Below are 19,800 nucleotides of genomic sequence, written 5' to 3' on the forward strand. Positions count from 1 at the left end.
GACCATCTTGTACTGTGTTTGGTGATATCCCTGTGATTGTCGAATGTCTGGCAGTGTGTGCAGGCTGTGAGATGTGGGTGTGAGGTTTGGAGTAGTGAATGAGGATCTGATGGGGAATTTGAATGCTGGTTCTGAAATTCTTGGTGGGTGAGTTATTGAGGTGTATTGCATGGAGCAATATGTGAGGATAGTAGTCCAATTGGTGGATGATAGTTTGGTGATAATTGCCACAATTGAAACCTCACACGTGCAGTCAGTTAGATATTAGATATTTATTAGTCACATGTACATCGAAACACACAGTGAAGTGCATCTGTTTGCGTTACTGAGAATGTGCTGGGGGCAGCCCGGGGTTATCTTCTTGGGACATTGCATTATGGTAGGCAGAGGGTATCCATCATAGAAGAGTGGACTCGTGTGTACAGCCTTAACAGGCTCTTGGAGGAAGTCAGCAAGGGTGTTTAATGGTCTATGAAGCTCTCTGAGAATGCAAAGGAATCTAAATCCTTTGGAAGGAAAACAACAAGGGATGGCATAAGGACAAGTAGTTGACATTTGTATGGTTTTTGTCACAATTAGATAGTTTGGAAATGTTGATTAGTGCTGTTATTGTGATGATTGATGATAGAGGAAATGTAAGGTGGAGATTTTATAATTGTATCATTTGGTCTCATACTACCTTGCCAGAAAGGGACTCTTGTATTCTTGGCTCCTCCCTTCCTCCTTCCTTCTTTTTCTCTTGTACCTCCTGTTCCTCCATCACCTCTTCCACCACTGTTGACAAGAGCTGAACTCACATGATTTCCACTAGATCTGAGGAACATTTGGCACATGTCCATCAATTTGGAGATCTACTCTTTTGTGTACTACAAGATATGTAAGGTCCATGTAGCAAATATATTTGAGAACACCAATAGTTTGCTCAATATCGATATAGGTTGCAATTTGGCTCTCTGTGTAATCACTTCCTCCTGCTCTGCATGGACTCCGAATTGGAATCAAGTGCCAGATGGTGAGAGGGTAGCCCTCATCTCCAAGTATTCACTCTTTGGTCTGAATTTTTGCCATGAAGATGGAGGATGGAGCAGACTGTGTAGAATGAAACCACTGTGATTCCTACCCTCATTTATTACAGAAACCATTCCGAGTCGTGTCTCACCACTCCCCTTCTCTTTATGCCGGCCATCTCACCTCTCAACTCTCAGTCCTGATGCAGGGTTTCGACCCAAAACGTCGATAGTTTCTTTCCTTCCACAGATGCTGTTCGACCCGCTGAGTTCTTCCAGGACATTGTTTGTTACTCCAGATTCCAGCATCTGCAGTCTCTTGTGTCTCCACTTCCTTTAAGAAACTATGTTGCAGGCCATCAGGTCCAGGCCTTGGCCAAATAATTTGCCTAGTACTTTATTTCTAATGATAGAAAATTTCTAATTGTTTTAAATTCTTCCCTCCTAGAGCCCCTTGTTTACCTGTTATCATTAAGATATTTTTCGTGTCTTCGACTGTGAAGACAAATCCAAGATAGGTATTTTGAATTGTGATAATCTTTTCTAGCTTCTGGAATGATACATAAATTACAAAATCACATTAATATAAATAGTCAAAATGCCAATTACTTGTTTTACAGCAACTCCTAAACCTGTAAACTCTACCACCTGGAAAGACAAGGGCAACAATTGCAACTAAATGTCACCAGCTCCAGATCTCCCTCCAACAGAAGAACCGGTAAGGGAAAATAAATTCTGTTTGCTGTTCAGTCCTGACTTTGAAATATATTGTTGTCCTTTTATCCTCTGTGGGAGGGCCTTTCTCATAAAGACTGCAGAAGTTCAAGTAAATGGCTCACCATCACCTTCTCATTACACTCTAGATGCATAGTCAGTGCTGGCCTTGAGGACGACACAAAGAGCCTGCAAGGATATATAGATAGGTTAAGTGAGTGGGCAGGAAGTTGACAGATGTTGACAGATAATGTGGGGAAATGCAAGGCTATATACTTTGGAAGAAAGAATGAAAAAGCAAATTATTATTTAAACTGAGTGAGACTACAAAGTGTTGCAGTGCAAAGGGATCTGGGAAACGTAGTACAATGAACACAAAAAGTTACCTTGCATGTACCATGAGTGATTGGGAAAACAAATGGAATGTTGATCTTTATTGCAAGAGGTGGAGGGTATAAAGGTAGGGAAAATTTGCAGCAAATTTACAAAAACCACTGGTGAGACCAGACTTGGAGCACTGTATTCAGTTTTGGTCTCCATATTTCATGAAGGATATATTTGCTTTGGAGCAGTGCTGAGAAGGTTCACTTGGTTTATCCCTGGGATGGAAGGGTTGATGTATGAAGAAAGATTGAGCAGGTTGGAGTATTGAAGAATAAGATGTTATTTTTTTAACATGTAAGATTCTGAAGGGGATTGAGAGGGTGGATGACGAGAATATATTTCCCCTAGTAGGGTTATCTAGAATTACAGTGCCTAGTTCCAGAATAAAGGGTCTGCACACTTAAGACAGAAATGAGGAAGAATTTCTTCTCTCCGAGAGTCATGACAGTTTGGAATTCTTTACCCTGGAGAGCAGTAGAGGTGGAGTCATTGAATATATTCAAGGCAGGATTAATAGGCATTTGAACTATAACAGAGTCAAGGATACGGGATGAGAGCACAAAAGTGGTGTTGAGGTTAAGATTGGATCAGCTATGATCTAATTGAATGGTGGAGCAGTCTGAGGGACAGAATGGCTATTCCTCCTCTTCTTATGTTCTTGTGTAAATGCTAGACTTTTGTGGTTCATGGTAAATGCATGGAGTTCCGGGTCCTCTGGCCATGTTAATGTAAACACTAGCAGTTCTGATCGGCAGTACCAACAAAACTCAGCATGATCTGGCCCAGTAACTTTACCACAGGCAAACACAATGATAAATATATATACGGAAATAATTTACTTTCTGAATTGTTTTTCCCCGTACTTAAAATTGATCCTTGAGATTCATGTAAGATAAACTAAACCCCATAGGTATTTGCCATTTTTTTGGGAAAGCATTTTGATACATAAAAATTTAATATAAAAACATCACCACAGGGAGAAGATTTTCATATTGGTCGCTTTAAGAAAATCAGAGCTGTCAAGCAGTGCAAGGCATGTATTTATTTGGATAGTGATGTATCTGAATATTATACGTGAAGTGTATTGCAGTATCAGCAAGTATACTACTCTGAAGGCAAGAATAGGATTATCTTCTGACACTGCAATTCCTGATGTCAGTACCTTCACAAAATTGTGCCAAAGGAAGTTGTATTGGATTTATGTGCTACTAAAGCGTTAAAGGATGCTCATTTAATTTATTCAACGCTTTGTCAGCAGACTTTACCACTCCTCTAATAAAGTCTTAATTCACATTAATTTCATAATTCACTAATGCATATTAGTGAATTTATGACCCATATTAAAAATCACAAGGTATCCTTATCAGGATTCCAAAAAGTGGACCAAAACACAGTGGCTTAAAAATTCAAACCCCATTACTTCTTTTAAATGCTATGTGGGTATGTGTGCAGGAATTTAATAATGACTGCTGCTGGAGGGCACTTTAAACTATTGCACATTTTACACAGCACTTAATGATTATTGGTGGGATCTGTGCCCATGTTGTCTCCTTCACTTGTCCTTGTGGATGCCCCTGGCCCCACAAGATTGAATGCAGTATAAAATCGATCACTAATTGCAAATGGAATATTACAGTGTACCAAGTATAAAATGCAACTTTTGATCATGTGGTTCTGTGTGTGTAATCAGGGGTGACATGGATCCTTGTGCAACATACAGCTGAAATGGCTGAGAATGTGGTTTAATACTTCTTGTACTTTTTTATGACAGGGGTAAGGTTGAGTTGAGTAAATATAACTTGTATTTTCACTTACTGTCTGAGTTTAAAAAAAAGGCACTTGCGGATGTGCTGAACATACTTCCAGGTTCCTCAGGTGAGATTCGACAAACTCCTCCTCAACATATTTCTCAAGTTAATGTCAGTGTAAAAATATCCTGTTCGGCTCAGAAGTACAGTCATACTCTGATACTCTGCCATCTGATTATTCAGGAACCCCACTGGTTCAGCATCTGACTCAAGTGGGTGATGTTTCTCATGCTCTTTAAATGGGGCTCTCACTGAGCCCCATTACCTGCACTTACTTTAAACTCATTGGGTTCATTAGAAAATTTACTGTACTACTGTATAAGATATAAACTAAAGTGAATTAAAAGTGTTTTGGATTAACAACCAATAGTCTGGAAAATGGGACACCACCCAAAGTCCTGAATGTGCCGAATGAAAAAAGTTTTACTCTGGTTTATTTTGTTGCATTCCTGGGGGGGGTACTTTAGATATAATACTTATGGATTTAATACCTATGTATTAAACTATGCAGACAACCTTTAGATATTTCAGACTATTAAGGGGAGTGACCAGCATGACTGTATCTACGAAAGTTCCCAAACAATGTTCCCAGTCCTCCTGGATTGTTGGTTTTCTCAAGGAATTGAAGATTATCTCTTTGACGAAACTGCAAGCAACCTGAGGGAAAAATAAAAGGGAAGAAGATTTTCTGCTTTGGAATTTGTTCTAGACTAGTTTGTCCCTGCCCAATCACTGAGAGTTTACTCTTTTCTTAATAAGAAATGAATGAGAAACAGAGGTGAAAGATGTATTGTGTGCGTGCTGTCCAGTCAAAGGGAAAACCCGACTGTGTGAGTGACAGGATGACAGATGGATGCTCGAGCTCTGCAGCTTGCTTCTCTTGAGCGGGCCTTGTGGAAGAACTGATAAGGGAAAATAGATTCTGTTTGCTGCTCTGTACTGAATGGAGAAGAATAACACATCAAAGTATTTCACACCTATCAATTGGGATGATGCATTTCAGAAGTGTTCAAACTAAACCAATGAATCAAATACCTTCTGATTATAGTGGCGAGAATGACACATAGTTCAATTAATGAGGAATTTTTGTAGGTTCACTAATGCAGTTCAAGGCTATTGAATGGATTATCCAGTTTCAGCATTATTCAGTAAAGCTAAAATCATTTGGAAATAATTATTTTGATACTTGCTTGTCTACGCATTGTTGTAACATTGAATTGATACTGTTGTTGATGTCCAGTATAAATGATTCAGTGGCAGGCATCTGAAAGTGGCACATTGTGAACGAAGATGTCTGATTTAAGTTATTCATGTATGAAGAAATAATTCAACTATTTTCTTTCCTATTCACTTTATTCCTTTCTATAAAGTCTTGCTGTATCATGTTCTGCAGGAGAGAGGATTGGAACGGAGAGGGCTTGGAAAGATGTGGGGTTGGGTAGGGAGGATCAGGAGCATTCGAAATGGTGTAGTTAGTGGGCAGAGGGAACAATAGAAGTGAGATAGGATCCGAAGAGAAGTCACATAGGATCAGAAGATGTAGAATCCTTGTGGGTAGAGTTAAGGAACTGCAAGGGTAAAAAGACCCTGATGGGAGTTATATATGGGCCTCCCAATAGTAGCCAGAATGTGGGGTACAAATTGCAACAGGAGATAGAAAAGGCATATAAGAGAGGCAATGTTATGGTGGTCATGAGAGACTTCAATTATGCAGGTAGATTGGGAAAATCAGGTTGGTACTGGATCCCAAGAGAAGGAATTTGTAGAATGTGTGGCGACTCACTGTCTAGTCGGGCGAACCGGCTCGGCAGTCGAGTCGCGCGGCGTCGGAGTGACGAGGCCCAAGATGGCGGCGGGCCTCGTCTTTCCGAGCGACGGGGAGAACCCGCGCGCGGGTAAGTCCTGATGACGTAGGACTTATGTCGTTGCCGGTTGTTTTGGGCGGGAACATTCTCCCTTAAAGGGCCCGCGCAAGGCGGGAAAATAAACCAGTTCTGTTTGGCAATCCTCCAAGTAGAGTCTTGTTTTATTCCGCGGTAGCAACCGCTACAAATGCCTACGAGATAGCTTTTTAGAACAGCTTGTGGTTGAACCCACTAGGGAAAAGGCAATTCTGGATTTAGTGTTGTGCAATGAACCAGATTTGATTAAAGAGCTTAAGGTAAAGGAACCCTTAGGAGGCAGTGATTATAATATGATAGAATTCACCCTGCAGTTTGAGAGGGAGAAGCTAAAATTGGATGTATCGTTATTACAGTTGAGTAAAGGTAACTACAGAGGCATGAGAGAGGAACTGGCCAAAACTGATTGGAAGGGGACCCTGGCAGGGATGATGGTAGAGCAGCAATGGCAGGAGATTCTGGGAAGTGATTGGGAAGATGCAGGATCATTTTATCGCAAAGGAGCAGCAGCAGTATTCCAAAGGAGGATGAGGAAACCGTGGCTGACAAGGGAAGTCAAAGACAGCATAAAAGCAAAAGAGAGGGCATACAATATTGCAAAAACTAGTGGGAAGATAGAGGATTGGGAATCTTTTAAAAACCAACTAAAAAAGCAGTAAGGGGAGAAAAGATGAAATATGAAGGTAAGCTAGCCAATAATATAAAAAGGATACCATAAGTTTTTTCAGATATACAAAGAGTAAAAGAGAGGCAAGAGTGGTCATTGGACCACTGGAAAATGATGCTGGAGAAGGAGTAATGGGGAACAAAGAAATGGCAGACAAACTGGATAAGTATTTTGTGTCAGTCTTCACTGTGGAGGACACCAGCAGCATGCCAGAAATTCAAGAGAGTCGGGCAGAAGTGTGTGTAGTTGCTTTTACTAAGGGGAAGGCGCTTGGGAAGCTGAAAGGTCTGAAGGTGGATAAGTCACCTGGACCAGGTGGACTCTACCCCAGGGTTCTGAAAGAGGTAGCTGAAGAGATTGTGGAGGCATTAGTAGTGATCTTTCAAGAATCACTAGAGTCAGGAATGGTTTCGGAGGACTGGAAAATCACTAATGTCACTCCACTCTTTAAGAAGGGAGGGAGGCAAAAGACAGGAAATTATAGGACAATTAGCCTGACTTCAGTGGTTGGTAAGATGTTAGAGTCCATTATTAAGAATGAGGTTTCGGGGTACTTGGAAGCACATGATAAAATAGGCCAAAGTCAGCATGGTTTCCTTAAGGGGAGATATTGCCTGAGAAATCTGTTGGAATTCTCTGAGGAAGTAGCAAGCAGGATAGACAAAGGAGAGTCAATGGATGTTGTTTATTTGGATATTCAGAAGACCTTTGACAAGGTGCTACACATGAGGCTCCAAACAAGATAGGAGCCCATGGTAATACAGGTAAGGTACTAGCATGGATAGAAGCTTGGCTGACTGGCAGAAGGCAAAGAGTGGGAATAAAGGGAGCCTTTTCTGGTTGGCTGCTGGTGACTAGTGGTTGGTGTTGGGTCCATTTTCACGTTATATGTTAATGATCTGGATGACAGAATTGAGGGCTTTGTGGCCAAGTTTGTGGATGATACAAAGATAGGTGGAGGGGCAGGTAGTGTTGATGAAGCAGGGAGTCTGCAGAAGGACTTGGATAGGTTGGGAGAATGGGCAAAGAAGTGTCAGATAGAATACAGTGCAGGGAAGTGTATGGTCATGCACTTAGGTAGAAGGAATAAAAGTGTAGACTATTTTCTAAAAGGGGAGTGAATTCAGAATTCAGAAATCGGAAGTGCAAAGGGACTTGGGAGTCCTAGTGCAGGACTCCCTAAAGGTTAACTTGCAGGTTGAGTCCGTAGTAAGGAAGGCAAATGCAATGTTTGCATTCATTTCGAGAGGACTAGAATATAAAAGCAAGAATGTAATGCTGAGGCTTTCTAAGGCGTTCGTCACATTTGGAGTATTGTGAGCAGTTTTGGGCCCCATATCTAAGGAAGGATATGCTGGTGTTGGAGAGGGTCCGGAGGAGGTTTATGAACGGGTTAATATATAAGGAGTGCTTGAATGTTCTTGGCCTGTACTCGCTGGAGTTTAGAAGGATGGGGGGGGGGGGGGGTCTCATTGAAACCTACTGAATATTGAAAGGCCTGGATAGAGTGGACGTGGGAGAGTCTAGGACCAGAGGGGACAGCCTCAGAATAAAAGGACATTCCTTTAGAACAGAGATGAGAGCGATTTCTTTAGCTAGAGGGTGGTGAATCATTGTCACAGACGGCTGTGGAGGTCAAGTCATTGAGTATATTTAAAGCGGAGGTTGATAGGTTCTTGATTAGTAAGGGTGTCCAAGGTTATGGGGAGAAGGCAGGAGAATGGGGTTGAGAGGGAATAATAAGTCAGCCATGATCGAATGGTGGAGCAGACTCGATGGGCCAAATGGCCTAATTCTGCTCCTATGTCTTATTATAGGATCAAGGATTATGCTGGGTTTGGTAGAAGAGAGGATGGAGCTTGGGTTGGTCAGTGAGGGAGGGGTTCATACTGGGATTGGTTTCAAGGGGATCTTGCTGGGTCAGAGTAGAGGGGATACCACAGGGTCAGTTGGAGAGGGGACCAGGCTTGGACTGTTTGAAAAAGCATTGGATCATAGATTGTTGGAGAGGGGATCTGGCAGAGAAAAGCTTGAGCTGGGATCGGGCAAAAGAGACTACAGATGTTGGAACTTGGAACAAAATCAGAACGCTGGAAGAACTCGGCAGGCAGGACAGCAGGGTCTCACCCAAAATGTCAACGTTCATCTCTTGCTCCACAGATGCTGCTTGACCTGCTGAGTTCTTACAGCAATACACAGAAAGTGCTGGAGGAACTCAGCAGGTCAGGCAGCATCTACGGAAGCAAATAAACAGTTGACGTTTCGGGCCGAAACCCTTCATCAGGACTGGAAAGGAAGAGGGCAGAAGCCAGAATAAGAAGGTGGGGGGGAGGGGGAGGGGGAGGGTCTCGGCCCAAAACGTCGACTGTTTATTTCCCTCCATAGATGCTGCCTGGCCTGCTGAGTTCCTCCAGCACTTTTTGAGTATTGCTCCAAATTCCAGCATCTGCAGAATTTCTTGTATTTGAATTCTTATAGTATTCTGTTTATTAGTTAGAGAAGAATCAGGCTGAGGTCAGTCAATGAGGTGACTGGGCCAGAGTTGATTAGAGAGGAGGTGTGTGTTGATGGGAGAAGGGAATGAACTGGCATCATTTGGAGAGATGATTGGGCTGGGGTCAGTCAAGGAGGGAACTCGGCTATAGTCATTCTGAAAGGGGTGAAGTTGGGGTCAGTTGAAGTGAAGAGATCGACCTGGGATTGGTCAGAGAGGAGATCAGACTGGAGTCAGTCAGAGAGGGAATAATGCTATGGCCAGTTGGAGAAGGGATTGGGTTGAGATTGGTTGGACAAGTGATCAAACCTTGAGAGTAGTGCCCTTGCCTTGAATGATGTTATGGAGGGGCATGGGTGGGCCAGTACAAGCCTGCCCACCAAACTCCTCTGGAAGGTTTTGACAAGTGGAAAAGCCCTACCCCATCTTTGTCATCTGCCAAAATTGTCAAGGTTCTTAAATATATCTGAACATTTCTAACATGCAGAAACAATTAAAAACTATTGAAATAAAGATGAAAAGCTGCTACTTTAGAAAAAAATCAAGTCCACTGTAAATGCTTTTATGTAGCAGAAAACATTAAACAAACCACAACAATGGGGAAAAAATGTTATTCTTTTCTTCTGCGTGGCCAGATTTAATTTGACAAAGAATTCAAGAACTGGTTTCCCATTTTTTTAGTGCTGTGGAATCTCAGCAAGGTCCTCCACATGGAGTCCATCAGTGGAGCACAGATGGCAAATGACTACTGGAACTTGGCCATTAAGTTCAGGTCTCCTGCATTCACAAAGGAATCCCGAAACACAGCAGCACCTGTCCTGAGGCAGGCTGGCAGTTCCACTGTAAAATCCACTCAAATGAAAAGAGAAACTAATGCAAAGTGTTTCTACTGTAAAAGGCCACAAGGAGGAGCAAAGAGACCATGCTGGAAAATAATCCAACGTACTTATCTGTTCCATTTACTGCAAAAGGGTCATTTCATAATTTGTTCAGCAATGTACAGAAGTAATAATTTTGCTCAAAGAGGCATTGCATCAAAACATAGTGCTATCCATTATATTTTGAATCATACAGTTGGATTTATAAATAGCTGTTATCCCTATTCATTAAAGATGAGAATCAAAGTTCCACACTTGACTGCATGTCATTGTTCTAAACAGTTTTCTGATGTCAGGTGCATGAAACTTATGCCTATGGTAAAAACGTTATTAGGCTTAAAACTTGTAATGTGGTTATTCTTCCCTTGATGTTATTTTATGGTGTCAACGATTATTCAGTTGGTGCCAGTCTTGCCTTTGAGATGAAAGGTTTCAGGTTCAAGTCCCTCTCTAGCGATATGAAACTTCAATTCCAGTGAAGTTATCTTATTTATAGGCGGTCCCTCAGTTTTGTGGGATTTGAGGTCGCAGTTGAGGCCGATGTGGGAATTGCAGACAGATCAGGTGGTGCCTGACAGGACAGATGGGGGAGACTGTGAGGTGGCCTGCTCCTTCTGCTGCTGATGCAGGATTTCTGATGCATGAGGTTCTCAATCTAATCCTGAATTTTCTTCCTCTGCCTTGAGTGGTCATGGGCCAGAGGTTCCCAGGAGTCACTGGGGATGTTTCAGCTTTTTTAGGAGGTTTTGAGGACATCCTTGAGTCTGTTCCTCCATCTGCCTGGTAGTTCTTCCCATGCCAGAGCTCGGAATAGAGTGTCTGTTTCAAGGGGCTCATGTCCAGCATGGGAACAACGCAGCCTGTCTAAGGTGGCTGACTGAGTGTAATTAGAGTCTCAATGCTAGAGATGTCGATGAGGGAGAGGACATGGAGTTGGAGGATTTAGTGGAGATGGTGTTCCAGTGCCTTCAGATCCCTACCGTGGGCAGTCCAGGTCTGTGAGGTATATAGGAGGGCAGGGTTTACTGCTGCCCAGTAGATCAATAGTTTTGTGCCAGGCCTAAGGTCTTGGTCTTCAAACACCTATTCCCCAATGGACCAAAGGCTGTGCTGGTGCATTGAAGGTGATGGTGATTTCATCATTGATGTCTGCCTTTGCCAAGAGGCAGCTCCAAGATTTGGGAAATGGTTCTTATATTTGCTGTGAACCTTTCATTGTCAGAGAGCAGTGTAGTGGAGTGGGGGCAGGTTGTTTGAGGATGGCCCTCCTCTCGTGTGCCTCTTTGAATGGGTTGACAGTAGCCTGGAGCTTGGCCTTCCTCCACACAATTGCAAGCATCATTTGCAAACAGCAGCTCAACCACTGAGGTTTGGGTGACGTTGGCTCTGGAGTGTAGGTTGTAGGTTGAATAGTTTCCCATTTGTTCTGAAGGTTAGCTTCACTCCTGCAGGAAGGTGAGGAGGTGACACAGTCTAGGGCATGTAGAATGAAATAGAACATGGAGCACTACAGCACAGGAACAGGCCCTTTGACCCAGAATGTCTGCACCAGTTGCGATGCCAATCTAAACTAATCCCATCTGCTTGCACAAGGTCCATACCCCCCCCCCCCCCCATTCTCTGCCTGTTCACGCATCTGTCTAAATGTCTCTTGAAAGTTCTTATCATATCTGTTTCTACCACCTACCCTGGCAGCACGTTCCAAAACTTGCCTCACAAACCTCCTTTAAAACTTTCTCCCTCTCATCTTAAATCTATGCCCTCTAGTATTTAACATTTCCACCCTGGAAACAAAGACTACCTACCCTATCTATGCCCCTCATCATTTTATGTACTTCTATTAGGTTGCCTCTTGGCCTCTGATGCTCCAGAGAAAACACTGCAAGTTTGCCCAGCCTTTCCTTATAGCTAATACACTCCAATCCAGGCAACATCCAGATGAATCTCTACTGCACCCTCTCCAAAGCCTCCACATCCTTCCTATAGTGTGGTAACCAGACAGCACACAGTACTCCAAATGTGGCCTAACCAAAGTTTTATAGAGCTGCAATGTGGGCTTGTCAACTTTATATTCAGTGCTCCGGCCAATGAAGGCAAGCATGCTGTATGCCTTCTTTATCACCCTATGTACCTGTGTTGCTACTTTCAGGGAGCTAAGGACTTGCATCTCAAGATCCCTTTGTATATTAGTGCTCTTAAGAGTCCTGCCATTTACTGTATACTTTTCTCATGCATTTGACCTTCCAAAATGCATTACCACACAAATTAAACCCTATCTACTATTTCCAGATTAACTCTATCTACTATTTCTCCACACAAATTTTCTGTGTATCTGAGTTCTGTCCTGCTGTATCCTTTGGCAACCTTCCCCACTATCCACAACTCCACCAATTTTGTGACATCTGCAAACCATTTGGTTCTTGAACCAACCGGCAAAACCCCAATCACTACAGTTTACCAACACTATGACCACTTTGATTACTTTGCACTAAAATGGACTTTGTTTTTTTTGTTCTAATTGTGTTCTTTCTTGTAAAAATTGTGTATAATTTATGTATAATTTATGTTTTTCTTGTGAATGCTGCTTATAATGTGCCTGTGATGCTGCTGCAAATAAGTTTTTCATTGCACCTGTGCATACATGTATTTGTGAATATGACAATAAATTTGACTTTGACTTTGACATTTTCATCCCAATCATTAATATGTATTCCAAACAACGGAGGTTCCATCACCAATTCTTGCAGAACACCACTGGTCACAGATCTCCAATCAGAAAAACTCTATCCACTGTCTTCCATGACCAAGCCAATTTTGGATCCAATTTACCAACTCACCATGTTCCCTTGTGACTTAATCTTCTGGACCAGCCTATCATGAAGGATCTTGTCTAATGCTTTACTAAAGTCCATGAAGACAACATCCACTGCCCTCCTCTCATCTTTGTTGCAATCTCAAAAAACTATATCAAATTTATGACACAGGACTTCCCTGTACAAAGCCATGCTAAGTATCCCTAATAAAACTATTCCTTTCAAATGTCTCTGTTAGGGATTATTCTGTGGAGTTATGAAATTATGGATAGCAGATATTAATTAACATGATGACATGAGAGACGCAGAACCAGTCTTCAGGAAATAAAACCTGTTCACAATTTAACTTCAACTGATACTTTCAGGTTATTGAAACCACTGGGTATGGGACATTCTGATTCTGTACCATTGAAACTACACAGGGGAAGACAATAGATGAATGTTCATGTTAATTGGTGCTCATTGAAAACTTCAAGACATGATCAGGGAAGGCATTAAGTGGCCATCTCCTGTATTAGCACATTGTTAAAGGCATGTCCCTGCCACTTAATGCACCGTTCAGGACAGGTCTGTTTTGTCACTTAATATTCTGTCCATTGTATATTCAGGGAGCCACCCCTCAACACTTTAACAAAAGAGGTATATTTTGAGTTTGTGCTGAGAAGATTTTGGACCAGCCACCAGTATTGAATATACAAAGGAGTTCTGCTAGTTGGGATGTGCTACCATTGTAAATATGTAATTGCAAAGGTGTTGTGAGGGTGAAGGCACTCAGTTTTTTTCCCCAGGGTTGGGGTATCAAGAAATAGAGGGCAGAGGTTTAAGGTGAGAGGGGAAAGATTGAAGAGGAATATGAGGGGCAACTTTTTTACACAAAGGGTAGTATCTATATGGAATCAGCTGCCAGAGGAAGTGGTTGAGGCAGGTACAATAACAACTTTTAAAAGACAGTTGGACAGGTACATGGATTGGAAGGGTTCGGAAGGTTATGGGCAAACACTGGCAAATAGGACAGCTTGGATGGGCATCATGGTTGCTATGGACAGTTGAGCCGAATGGCTTGCTTCCATCCTCCTTGACTCTATGACTACCTGTCTACATTCAAAATGTTCTGGTTAAGTAGGTAATTATAGCCACTGAAACTACAGTTAATCGTTTATTATTGTTTTTGTGTTCAACAAGTACAAAACCTTATGTAAGAAGAGGAGAGTGAGATTCTCCCCAGAAGAACTGCTGTGTTCAATAAAGACTTCGATATTTCCCAGTAACAGCTTCCGTGTGGCTCAGTTTAGTCAGTCACAACATTTGGGGACTCGTCCAGGATACGTTTGTGACCCAGTACATGGCCAGTGACCTCAGCAGTCTAAGCGGGTGATTATTTTTAAGTGTAGCACCCATCCTTTGATCTGTTCAGGCTAACGACCACAGGATCACGAAGTATCACAAAGACATTTAAGAGACTCTTAGATAGACACATGAATGATAGAAAAATAGGGGGCTGTGTGGGAGGAAAGGGTTAGCAGGATAAAATGTCGGCACAACATTGTGGGCTGAAGGGCCTGTACTGTGCTGTAGTGTTCTATGTATCAAAGAACACGATGGAGAGCTGAACTGGTAGATATAAAAGTGTGGTGTGTGTGTGTTTGTGTAAGAGACCAGCTATCAGACAGCATTGAATAGTTTGGTAAGACAGGGCCACCAGTTGCGAAAGATCTTACTGACAATTTGGACACTAAAGGGATGTGTTCATGCTCATTCAGGAGACTGTATAGCAGACCATTTGTGAGTGTGTTTGTGTTAAGAATAAGTCTGAAACTTTGGAGTAACAGTGTTTTATATGAAAGGGAATATAAAAGGCATCATGAGTTCAGTGGCACAGAAGTGGAAGAGTACAGAGTATGTACTCTGGTTTTATGTATGTGCTGTTTTATTTTTATCCTTCCCTTGTGTATTGTTTAATATGGGAATTAGTGTGGAAATACTTGAGGGAGAGGTTATACCCAGACTTGTCTGTCAGGATGGCGCCTATTGAGGTCCGACAATGGCAGATCCAGAATCCTGACGACCCCAGCCAGCCCTTTACATTTATTACTACAATCCATAAACCCTTCACCCCCGTGGAGAAGCAATGCATTTGTCTGAGCTGCCCTCACTTAGAGTTGCATGCGGGAAAGCAGAATTCTAGCACAAGCTGGAAAAAATGATTGAAATTCACCAGGTACACCCCAGAGATATACATGTGTTGGTTAAAGCCAAATGTCTTCAGTGGGAGTCCTGAAGAAGGGTCCTGACCTGAAACATTGACTGCCTGCTTTTCTCCACGGATGCTGCCTGGTATGCTAAGTTCCTCCAGCATCATTGTGTTTTTCAATATGTGGGGCAGTATGGGCCAGGGGATGTGGGATGGTACATGGGCAATTAGTGGTAGTGCCAGTAACGAGGAGAGATATTGCAACTTTAAGGGAGAAGTGAGGCAGTAACTGGGGAATGATAATATCACTAGTTCAGAGAACTGATGAGCCTGCCATGGATTTTGCGGAGTGTAAATATTGGGCATATAAGGAATACTCAGGGCTGGACAATCCAGGGAGGGATGATCCGGTCTTCCTGAAAATGCTGAAGGGCTGAGCTCAGCCCACCAGGGAGTTTTAGATTTGGGAACAGCTGTGGAATCGACCTACCTTGCAATAGTATCATGGGCTGGGGAGATAGACCGGAGGAGGGGGAAGGGAGGTTGTAAAGTTGCTGTAGTGAATGTAGGTGCTGCAAGGACACAGAGAACTTGCTTTGTGTGCCAGCAAATGGAGCACCTAGTGAGGGACTGGCACTAGACATAGAAAGTTAAAGGAGATGATATGTTACAGCTGTGGCCTCTCAGGCCATGATTGGAGGCAGTGTCCTAATAAGGGAGCAAGGTGTGAGAGTCACCCACCAAAACAGGCAGAAGCCACAGCAGTGCCCTCTCTGTCCGATCTGGCTGCCAACCAGATCATAGAGCTGGTAAAGACAGCATCCAGATCAGACAAACGACTGGTGGCAGCCCCCATCGCCAGTACTGGTCACCCACAAATGTACACAAGGGGATTATTAAGGGGCCAGCAATGCGATATGTTAGTGGACACAGGGTCACCAGTATCGATAACTGATCTACCCTTGCCCACGACTGGAGGGGATATTTATATTACCAGTGCAGGATCCAAATAATGACAGCACAGAGAAGTAAGCCTCGGGTACTTGAGATAGAGGGACTGCAGCTTCCAGTAGATTTTTGGGTATGCCCAAACAGTGAGGGCACTGTCCTAGGGACAGACACACTAAGTAAGGCAGGTGCTGTCATAGGCTCAGGAAAGGGAGAAATAACATGTACAAGACAGGGACAGCAACATCTATGCTGCACAGTGCAGACAACATGGCCCACAGAGAGACAGCAGCCCCCAGCAGGGACAGGAGACAGGACAATGTGTGTGAATCATGTCAGGAGGTCCCAGGGGTAGGGGGTAAATATAAATGAGAGCTGTTAGAGGACACAAGAGAGACTGCAGATCTGGAAGAAGTGTGGCTGCCTGCAGATATAGCAGCAATTAAGGTAAAGGCACACCAGAAAGGGGAAAGTAAGGAGCAGAAAGGGAGTGAGTGGGAGGACCTAAGGGCAAAAAGGGCAGCAGAACAGGAGACCAGAGCAATTGAAAGTGTACAGCAAGGAACAACTGAAGCCTATTTGGTGAAATGGTATGGAGATGTGAAGGACCATTGTAACCAGGTTAAAACGTTGAGGAACCGAGCAAAACAGCAGCAACATATTGCTGATCAGAAGGAGCCAGAGGGAGTGAAGGCCATCCTCCCACAGCCAGGTGACCAAATTGTGGTGAGGGAGCTGCTAGAAGAGGCAGGGTTTGCTCCCAGGTGGATAGGGTTGCAGGTGGTGCGACTGACAGATGACACCGGTGTCTGTGTGCAGAGCCGGTGAGGCAGCCAGTGGAAACACTGGACTCAGGTTAAATGGTGTCACTCACCTTCTCGCCCTCACGGGCAGACCAAGAGACCAAGTTCACCCAATAACAATTTCATTACAGAGAATTTAATTGATGAACATCAGCCCGCTGCTTCACATTTGACAGCTCCTGATGGAAGCAGACCTACGAATGAAAGGGAACGCGAATGCAGAAGACACAGAGCGTGTGTCAGCAAGCTGTAGTTAAAGCGTCAAAGTATAATCGTAATTGTACTTTGTAATGAAGGCTGGTTCTGGGAGGCAGATGTTTAGTAAAAGAGATCAGAATAGTGAAGTATTGGGAAAATAGATGGAAAGGGATCCGACTTAATGGCAAAGACAACAAGTTCCACAACCTTGAAGGCCAGGCAGACTGAGTGGAGAGGGAAGGTGTATGCACAGTTTCAGAAGGCAGTCACTCCATCCTGGATGGGAGTGAACCAAATGAGCTGGCCCCTTTCAGTGGTTGGGCCAGTGAGTGAAAGGACACTTCAGGAGAGAGTGCCATTGGGGTGAGATCCTTGCAGCCATTCAAATAGAGACCACCCCAAACTCTCCAGTAGACAGATCAAAGGGACTGAGAGACTTGTGATTATGCTGACAATCTTCTGTCACGGCAGAGAACATGAACGGTTGCGTGTGATCCTGAGATGAATTAAGTTATCCAGCTGGTGCCCCTTTCCCACACAGTAACAACTGACAGCCATACCTGATAATTTCAGTTATCAGAGATTGAATAGGCGATGATAAGGATGCAGTGTATGCCGTCATGAGCCAGCAGGGCAGGAGGCTGCAAGCAGTGTCATGAATGACAAAGCCGCCATCTTTAAACATTGAAATCATTGAGAGGATAAATGTATCCAAGAAGAGAATATGGTCAAATGTCTGGAACGTTTTATTGCCATCATTGCTAAAATCTTGTAGATAGCCAGTTAGAGATGATAGATAGTTTGGGTGTAGGTCCACGTAGCGATGTGATAGCTGAGTAATTGGGGATGGGATCCTAAGTGAAGGGCATTTTTGCCTCCCTACATAATCAGAACCTCCTTAAAGTTTGGCCTTCCTGGGACAGATTTCTGTCCAGAGGCCATCAGGAGGATACGTTGGGGATTATTCTGGAATTATGAAATTATGGATAGCAGATATTAATTAAAATGAGGATACGAAAGACTGCAGGAACACTATAAAAACTGTTCACAATTTAACTTCAACTGATACTTAATAAGGCTATTAAAACGAATCATTGGGTGTAGGACTTTCTGATTCTGTGCTATTGAAACTATGCAGGGGAAGACAATAGATGACTGTTCATGTTAATTGATGCTCATTAAATTGGTGCTCATTAATTGGTGCACTTCAGGACGAGAATTGGTGTGCCGCAGGGATCGGTGCTGGGCCCACTGTTGTTTATCATTTATATTAATGATTTAGATGATAATGTGGTAAACTGGATCAACAAATTTGTAGGTGACATCAAGACTGGGGGTGTAGTGGACAGTGAGGAAGGCTATCAAAGCTTGCAAAATGATCTGGACCAGCTGGGAAAATGGACTGAAAAATGGCAGATGGAATTTAATGCAGACAAGTGTGAGGTGATGCACATTGGGAGGACAAACCAGGGGAAAACTTATACAGTGAATAGTAGGGCACTGAGGTGTGCAGTAGAACAAAGGGACCTGGGAATACAGATCCAAAGTTCCTTGAAAGTGGCGACATGGGTAGATAGAGTCGTAAAGAGAGCTCTTAGTACATTGGCCTTCATAAATCAGGGCATTGAGTACAGGAGTTAGGTTGTTATGCTTAAGTTGTGTAAGACGTTGGTGAGGCCAAACAGAGTGTTGTGCGCAGTTCTGATCACCTACTTAATAATGTCAATATAAATCAAAATAATATCAATAAAGAAAAATATCAATGCGTGAAAGAGTGCAGAGAAAATTTACATGGATGTTGCTGGGACTTGAGGACCTGAGTTCTAGGGAAAGGTTGAATAGGTTAGGACTTTATTTCTTGGAGCGCAGGAGAATGAGGGGAGATCTTATAGAGGTATACAGAATTATGAGGGGTATAGATAGGGTGAATGCATGCAGGCTTTTTCTCCTCAGGTTTGGTGAGACTAGAACTAGAGGCCATAGGTTTAGGGTTAAAGGTGAAATATTTAAGGGGAATCTGAGGGGGAACTACTTCATTCAGAGGGTGGTGCGAGCGTGGAATGAGCTGCCAGCGGAAGTGGTGGATGCAGGTTCGATTGTAACATGTAAGAGAAGTTTGGATAGGTGCATGGATGAGGGAGGTATGGAGTGCAATGGTCCGAGTGCAGGTAGATAGGACTAGGCAGAAAACTAGGCTGGCATTGACTAGATGGGCTGAAGGGCCTGCTTCTGTGCTGTAGTGCTCTATGACTATATGACTCCATCAGGGAAGGTATTAAGTGGCCATCTCCTGTATTAGCACATTGTTAAAGGCTCAGAGACTGGAATGGTTACTTCAAGTGCCGGGTTTTAGATGTTTCAGAAAGGACAGGGAGGGAGGCAAAAGAGGTGGGGGAGTGGCACTGTTGATCAGAGACAGTGTCACGGCTGCAGAAAAGGTGAACGTCATGGAGGGACTGTTTACAGAGTCTCTGTGGGTGGAGGTTAGGAACAGGAAGGGGTCAATAACTTTACTGGGTGTTTTTTATAGGCCGCCCAATAGTAACAGGGATATCGAGGAGCAGATAGGGAAGCAGATCCTAGAAAGGTGTGAAAATAACAGTTGTTGTGACAGGAGATTTTAATTTCCCAAACATTGATTGGCATCTCCATACAGTGAGGGGTTTAGATGGGGTGGAGTTTGTTAAGTGTGTTCAGGAAGGATTCTTGACACAATATGTAGATAAGCCGACAAGAGGAGAGGCTGTGCTTGATTTGGTATTGGGAAATGAACCTGGCCAGGTGTCAGATCTCTCAGTGGGAGAGCATTTTGGAGATAGTGATCATAATTCTATCTCCTTTACAATAGAATTGGAGAGAGATAGGAACAGACAGACTCGGAAGGCGTTTAGTTGGAGTAAAGGGAATTATGAAGCTCTCAGGCAGGAAATTGGAAGCTTAAATTGGGAACAGATGTTCTCAGGGAAAAGTACGGAAGAAATGTGGCAAATATTC

This window comes from Pristis pectinata, chromosome 4 (genome assembly GCF_009764475.1).
Source record: "Pristis pectinata isolate sPriPec2 chromosome 4, sPriPec2.1.pri, whole genome shotgun sequence".
In the NCBI taxonomy this organism is placed as follows: Eukaryota; Metazoa; Chordata; class Chondrichthyes; order Rhinopristiformes; family Pristidae; genus Pristis; species Pristis pectinata.